We start from the raw sequence: 7,723 nt of genomic DNA on the forward strand, positions 1-7,723 counted from the left end.
ATAGGTAGATAGGTAGAAATAGAATATATATAACTAACTCTGAGCTCATCAGCAAGCTGACAAAATATTGAAGGATTCCAAAATTCTTTAAGCAGTGCTACCAAGGCCGGATTAACCATATGGGCAACTGGGCAATTGCCCAGGGGCCCACAAGCTCTAAAGGGCCCAGGCCCAGGGCAGCAAGGGCACGAGCAAAATACTGTATCTGTAATCTCCCGCTTTATATTAAACTATGGTGACCATACGTCCTTTTCTCCCCGGACATGTCCACTTTTCACTCTCTGTCTGGGGCGTCTGGGGGGGTTCTTGATGAAAATGTCCGGTTTTTCATCCAGGAGCAGGAATCGAATTATGGGGGAGCTGGATATCCTACACATCCAGGGGAGCCGGAAAAAACATTTTCTACCTGTGTTACATCATTCATGGACTCTTCTGAGCAGAGAGCACAGAGAGCGATGATCGTTGGTGTGCAGTGCTCCAGGCTGCTGCTTCCAGCGCATGGTCCATTCTCAAAGTGACGCAACCAAAAAACTATAATTAACACACGATCGTTCATGTCCGCACATGTTCTCTACTTTCTGTCTTATTCATGGCTGAAGCGCTCTGCTACTGCAGAGCTCATCACCTGCGCTGCGGTGATTTCACCTCACTGACGCAGCATCGAAACGCGCTCCCCGCTTTGCGGTCAGGAGATCCCTTTGATCTGCTCAGAAGTAACAGATGAGGTGAAAAAGTAAGAATCCAGGCAGCAGTTTTTCTAGAGAGTTTAGAGGAGATGCAGGAAGATGAGAGACAGACAGGACAGGAAATAGTTAAATAAAAACAAGAAAAAAAAAAGTAAAATGTAGGTAGATTTATCTCCACTACACGTTTTTACCTGTATAAAACAATAAGTTATACACGTGTAATATTTATACATTTGATACAATTCAGATCACCTTCAAAACTCTGTCACACACCCAGGGCTGTTTCAAGACATTTTGGGGGCCAAGGCAAAAGAAGAAGCCCTTCAGCAGCCGGCTTCTTCTGCAGTGCCTGTTTTTTTCTACACTCTGCCTGAAACGCATGAGTGAAGATGGACATAAGGGCGTTTTTTAGACAAAAAGTACAACGACAGAACCCCAGCTTTGATGAGACTGGTGTTGACTAAGGTTTGTGAGTCTCATTTGAAAATATTTGATGTGCTGCTGGTTTGCCTAAAGTTAGCTTACTATCAGGTAAAGTTGTTGGAGAAAGAAAGGTAATATTTATTATCATCTCACACTAAACACTAACAGGAACAATACTCTGCCCTGAATATGCTTAATATGTAGCTTCAGATTAAAAATTATGTGGTACAAGACAAATATATATGTTGACTAGTGCATGTTACGTGTGTGTGTGCGTGCGTGCGCGCGTGTGTGTTAAGCTCCGGATCTTCTTCAGTCCTTAATCCGCCCCTGGTGATGTCATAGGCACAGATCCCCTGTCCTCTTTTTTAGAAATGGAAATATGATCACCCTATATTAAACAAACTGTCCACCCGGGCTGTTGCGCTGCAGAGACGCTTCGCTGCCTATGACTTTGAACGTCAGTTGAGAGTCAGTCTCATGCAGACTGATCAATGATAAGAGGGCCTCAAGTTAAGACCCTCACCTCATTGGTCAGTCCACACGAGGTGTGTCAAAGGTTACCCTGAGCGGGTTACGTGATGTCAGGCATTCAAGTATTGAGTATATTTACTGCATATTACAGTAAAATATTCTGTATGTGACCATGTTATGGTGAGCCTTGGGTCGTGATGATGGGGCCCTTGAATATTGTTGCCCAGGGTACAACAAAGTGTTAATCTGGCCCTGAGTGCTACAATCCAATGAGCTGTCAGTCATCCTATCCTCCTTGGATTTTATAAGAGATAAAAACACAAACCACTTTTTATAAAACTAATCTGGTACTAACGATAGATCTACTTTCAATCGTGCATTTTCTGCTGCTTATTTGATTACGGGGTAACAGATCCAGGAAGGGAACATCCCTTCTCAATCACACACTATTGCTCCGGGGCCAGGGAGGATACAAAATCTGCCACGGGAGTTCTGGGTCAGTCCCAAGATCTCCTCCCAGTGGGATGGACCTGGAAAATCTCCAAAGGGAAGCAACACAGATGTGTCCTTATCAGTTGCTCAATTGACCTCAGCTGACTCTCTGCAGAGCAGAGCAGTAGCAGCTCTAATCTACAAAGCTCCTCTTGATGGTGGAGCAACTCATCTTATTTCCATAGTGGATCCCAGCTACCCCATGGAGGAACCTAGATTCAAATCAAGTGCCTTTCAGCTCAGCTCCTTTACAGCTACAGACCAAACGAAGACTCTCTGAACCAAAGATGAACCCTGATGGTCTGTTGGTACATTTCTTGTCCATCTTACCATCCCTTGTGAAAAAGTCAGACTTTTGGATTTTTCTCCTTGTGGTTGAGACTCACTCCTCAGATAACAAACCTGGATTAATTAGCTCCTAACATCCCAACTGACAGTAATTTCATGCCTGTGTAACATCCTCCCAATACAGAACCTCCAGTTCTAACATCAGTCCTGTAAAGTCATCAGAGGTCTTGAAAGGAAATGATCCGAAATGTTGTGGTCCGACTTTTAGACTCCCCTCTGTCTGGTCCTAACCCAGAAGTTACCTTGATACTTGGTTTTGGTTCTTTTTGGGAACTGTTATTTAGAATGACTCTAAATGTTACTCCAGGTCTGCTCGAAACTCAGACACTGATGATTTAGAACTGGGACCAGTGATGCTACAGGATAACAGAAAGGTTCTTCTTCCGGCTCTTGGAGGGTGCAGATGCTTTTTTCCTCCTCTCCTCCATATCTTATCCTCAAGGCCTTTATCTGTCTCTGTGTGCAGGGTGCACGGCTGCTTCTGCATTGTTGTGGAAACTGGAAACTGAAATTCACTTAAATGGATCTCGTCAGTTAGTCTCAACGCGATTGATAAAATTTTTTCAACGATGAGAACGGGAGAAGGGGCTCCCGAATGCCCCGCCGGTACAGACCCAGTTGGACACATCATGGACTCCTGGAAACAGTGGAACTTGATTTGTTTATCTTAGCTGTCTGTGGAGGACTCTGAAGATGTTGGCAGGTTTCCTGCTCATTGACCTTGGAGGCTACCTGGCTTACTGGAAAATTAACGAGCTGTCGAGGAATATTGGCCTGCTCCCGGAGATCAGAGATGGTTTGCACCGCGCTGTGAATTCACAGACTCACATAATTGTTGAGATGAATCGTAAGCTTGGAACTTTGGCCGAGATTCATTCATTGGCTCAAAAGATGGACGCCATCAAGGAGAGAGTGGACAAATCAGCACGGATTGGGATGGTTTAATGTCCATTATTGGGATTTTGAGAGGTTGAGGACCAACAAACTGTAAGACAGAGAGGAAATTATCTCTGTCTGGCCCCAAAACAATTTCTAATCGGAATCTGGTGTCCTTGAGCCTGCAAGGCTCCAACAACCCCCCCCCCCCCCCCCCCCAGAAGATATGTGGAATGTACCGTCGCTATGGCAACTCAACTCTGTATCCTTTCCCAGCCTGGGCGGGACTGCAGGAAGGCCGCTGAAACGTTCCAGGGTCACTGCAACCCTCCAACCCTCAATGTTCCTCCCCCTATCCACACTGAGGTGACATGCGCTGCTTATCGTGGCTGCAGGAACTGAAGTGGGGATAGTCCCAACCCACCACCCCACCTAGTGGACACTTATGTTGTGTTGTCTGAAGTCTGTTGCATATCTGTTTGAGGTGTTTTTTTTGCAGAGCAAAGCTGCCCTCCAGGTGGAGGGTAACTCTGAAGTGCCTTTTTCCCTCCACCTGAACCAATCCTCATGTAACCCTCTTATCTCTATTAAGGTAGTGCGACTCAGGGTTGCGAATGACCACAGTCACCAATTCTTGTCATGTGTCTTGCCCATGTATGTCTGATCTCTGAATTTTGTGTACTGAAACTCTAATTTCCTTCTGGGATTAATAAAGTGTCTTTGTATTGATTTGATGATGGTCAGTCTGACCTTTTCCCAGTTTGTATCCTTAAGGCCACCTGCCAGACTGGTTTTATACAAAAAACACCTCCTCTTCTACAAAAAGGATGCAACAAAAGTCCTAAGAAGCACAGATAAATAAATCATTAGTTCTGACATCTCGTAAAATGCTTGTTTGTTAGCCCGTTTGTCTTTCTAAGAACATTTTCCTGCATGTGTCAACACAAAATCATCTTCCAGAGGAGCAGCTCAAAGGTAACTGTTTCTTGTCTGGTGGAGAGCATTCTCCCAACATCATAATCGGGTAATCAAACTTCATAAGACAAGGCATTTCTGGAAACCCAACACAACACGTGACTGCTTATCAGACTCACTACAAGACCTGAAAGGCTGCCAACGAGCCTGTGGTACCAACTCATAAGCTGTCGCAGCTGCATCTCTAACAGCTGAATGTTTCTGGCTGTCAACTGCACTGAGTGCTGAAGGTGATTTTTGGGCCTTTCCTGTCAAAATCAATCGCAACACAGTGACACAATCAGCCTCAGGTCGTGCTCTGGTGACACTGTCTAAACAAGAATGAAAGATGTCCATCTCCACAACGAACATTAGATCTAAACCATCCGCCTCATCAAACATTTATTAATGAATCTCATGCTGCAATAAATTAATAAGTAGTTTTTCCAATTATTATAGTTTGCATCATCATGCCTAACAGAGCTCATTAAGGCTTGCTGGGGATCAATTACCCAAAAGGTTTACCCAAAATAACAAAGTCTCTATCTTCTACAGTTTTTTTGAGCACAGCATCATAAAACCTTGCTTGGTGATAAAATAATCTGCTTGTGTGCTGTTGAGCAAATTATCTCTGGGTTTCCAACCAGGTTTAAGTAGAGCCTCTCATTAAGTTGACTTTAAGTGCAAACTCTAAACTGGGAGAGGTGTTTAAAAGAATTCGCTGCATGGACTCATTTATTTTTTCTTTACCATTTTATATAACTGCTAATCTAACCGGCATGCACTGCGCGCCGATCACCAATGATCTGCACAGAACTAGCTCACCTCGAACACGGCCAACGTTAACTGTCACATGATTATCACTCACCCAATCACTTGCTTTGACGTAATTTTCCCGCGAATTGTAGTTCTTTGTAGTGCCAGTCTTTCGGCTTTTTCTTGTGCTTTTTCGCAATAATACATTTAGACAAATAAATCCTACACACATCACCCACCCACCACAAACTCTTGATACACACACACTTACCACTATGAACGTTTTGATGACTCACGGACCTGCCAAAAGGTACATCCTCACTCCTCGAAGCATTTGACGCCATTACAGCGCCAGGTGATGTTTACGTTTCACTGGCCTTGTTCAAGATGAGCCAGTTCTGTGCAGATTAGATCACCGGTGATCGGCGCGCAGTGCATGTCGGTTAGATTTGTGTCCGACTTCACACCGACTTGCCCTGATGTCATGCATACGTACGCAACGATAACCTCGTTTGTATTGATGTATAGAAAGTTGAAATACTCCAAAAAATGGCACCACAGCATGTAAACAAACTTGTTCTATGGCAGGTCTTAAAGGGTTAAGAAACTCCAGACTTGTCTGGATGAGGTTAAGTTGTAGCTAGCAGCAAACTTTCTACATGTTAATGAGAGCAAGACCGAGCTTATTACATTCCTCCCTTCTAGCAATAGGTGTGTGAGCTCTGCTCCTGATTTGGAAGCCCTGACAACACATATTACTCCTGTCCTGGATTCCATACACTGGCTCCCTGTGACTTACCGGGCAAAGTTTAAAGTTCTGGGGTCTCAATTATCAAACATTGCGTAGAATCCTTACTAAAACCGTACTTAAGCTCAGCAAAAAAAAAAAAAAAAAAAAAAAGTACTTACACCAAGTAATATAAAGGCCTGATTTGTGATGTATACATATATATATATATATATATATATATATATATATATATATATATATATATATATATATATATATATATATATATGTATATATATATGTATATATATATATATATATATATATATATATATATATATATATATATATATATATAATATATATACATACATATATATATATATATATATATTATATATATGTTGTTTGTTTAATTTAAGACTGAAAAAAAATTAAATGAATAAGAGATAAATCTTGGGGGTAAGGACAAATAAGTAAATACTTCTGCCTACTCCTTTTCAAACAAATAATGGAATTATATTTTGTTATGATACATGTGTGCAATGTTTGAAATAAAAATGTACTGAAATGAACAATTAAGTATTGTTTTATTAGCCAAGCAAGCTCCAAATTACTAATTGCATGATGTTCATTACATTATACAGCCATATGGACTGAGCATATAGTGCCATTTATTTATTCATATATTTAAAAATGTAGATGAAACATCATTACAATTTAGATCATCATTTAAGATGTGGTTCACTTGTTTAATCAACACATTTGCAGTGTTCTCTAGTAGGAATGAATGCCTTGTAAGTCGTACTCTGCACCTATTTCAAGAAGTACCAGTCAGCTGGAGGAGAAAGTAGCTTCAGACAACAGGATTTGGAGACTTATTTCCTGATATCTGGACATCTTGCATCTGACTGGCTAACAACAACAAGAGTCTACCACTGTCTCTATTTGCTCTGCAATGTTGATGTAAGTCTCCACAAATAACACAAGCCTGAAGGAGTTCTGCTGTGTGGTGGAGTTGCTAATGGTTCGCTTCTACTAGTAGAGACGTTATCTGCTGTTTGCTAGATGCTAAACCAACAAAAGCCGTACCTGTTGCGAGTCGAGATCTGGGCTGTTTCCTCACCATTCTTGGGGTCATTTGTACCTCACGAGATGAGATCTTGGATGGTCCAGGTCGAGGGAGATTGTCAGTAATCTTTTATTTATTCCATTTTCTAATAACTGCTCCAACAGTTGATCTCTTCTCACCAAGGCATGCAGCTTACCTATTGTAGATTGGCTCGTCCCAGTTTTATGAAGGTGTACAATCTTGTCCCTGATGTCCTTAGGCACCTCTCTGGTCTTGGCCAGGGTGGCGGTTGGAGTCTGACAGTTTAAAGGTGTGGACTTTTTTTACAGCGCACCATTTCAAACAGGTTTCACTGAAACAGGTAACGAATGGAGGAAGAGCTTAATAAAGAACAAGTAACAGTTCTGTGAAACAGAAATATTATTTGTTGGTGTTAAAACTTATTTTCTGCACAATTGTACAAAAATATTCTTTAAAAGTAATGCAATATCATTTTCTGGATTATTTTTTCTACAATCTGTCTCTTAAAGTTGAAGTGTACCTATGATTAAAATTACAGACCTCTCTTCTTTTAAAGAGGGACAACTTGCACCATCGGCGGCTGCCAAATACTTTTTTGCCCCACTGTGTTCCATTAGTCATTATCACACACTGGTGATATTCCATATGTGACCCATCCCCGTAGGGAGCGATGAGCTGCAGAAGTGGCTGTGCTGGGGATCTATTGGGTGGGTTACATATAGGATTCGGATTTTCTGAACCGTAGAACTGTACGTGGAGGTTGAAATGAACTGTGCAGCAGGGCTCTGCTGGTGTCTTTTCTGTATTTTTCTGTGCACCTTGAGTGAAAATGAAGCAAAGGTGACAAACGCAGGAGGATGTTCGGACGTCTGCAGGAGGCAGAATGCTGCT

This window comes from Nothobranchius furzeri, chromosome 13 (assembly GCF_043380555.1).
Source record: "Nothobranchius furzeri strain GRZ-AD chromosome 13, NfurGRZ-RIMD1, whole genome shotgun sequence".
In the NCBI taxonomy this organism is placed as follows: domain Eukaryota; kingdom Metazoa; phylum Chordata; class Actinopteri; order Cyprinodontiformes; family Nothobranchiidae; genus Nothobranchius; species Nothobranchius furzeri.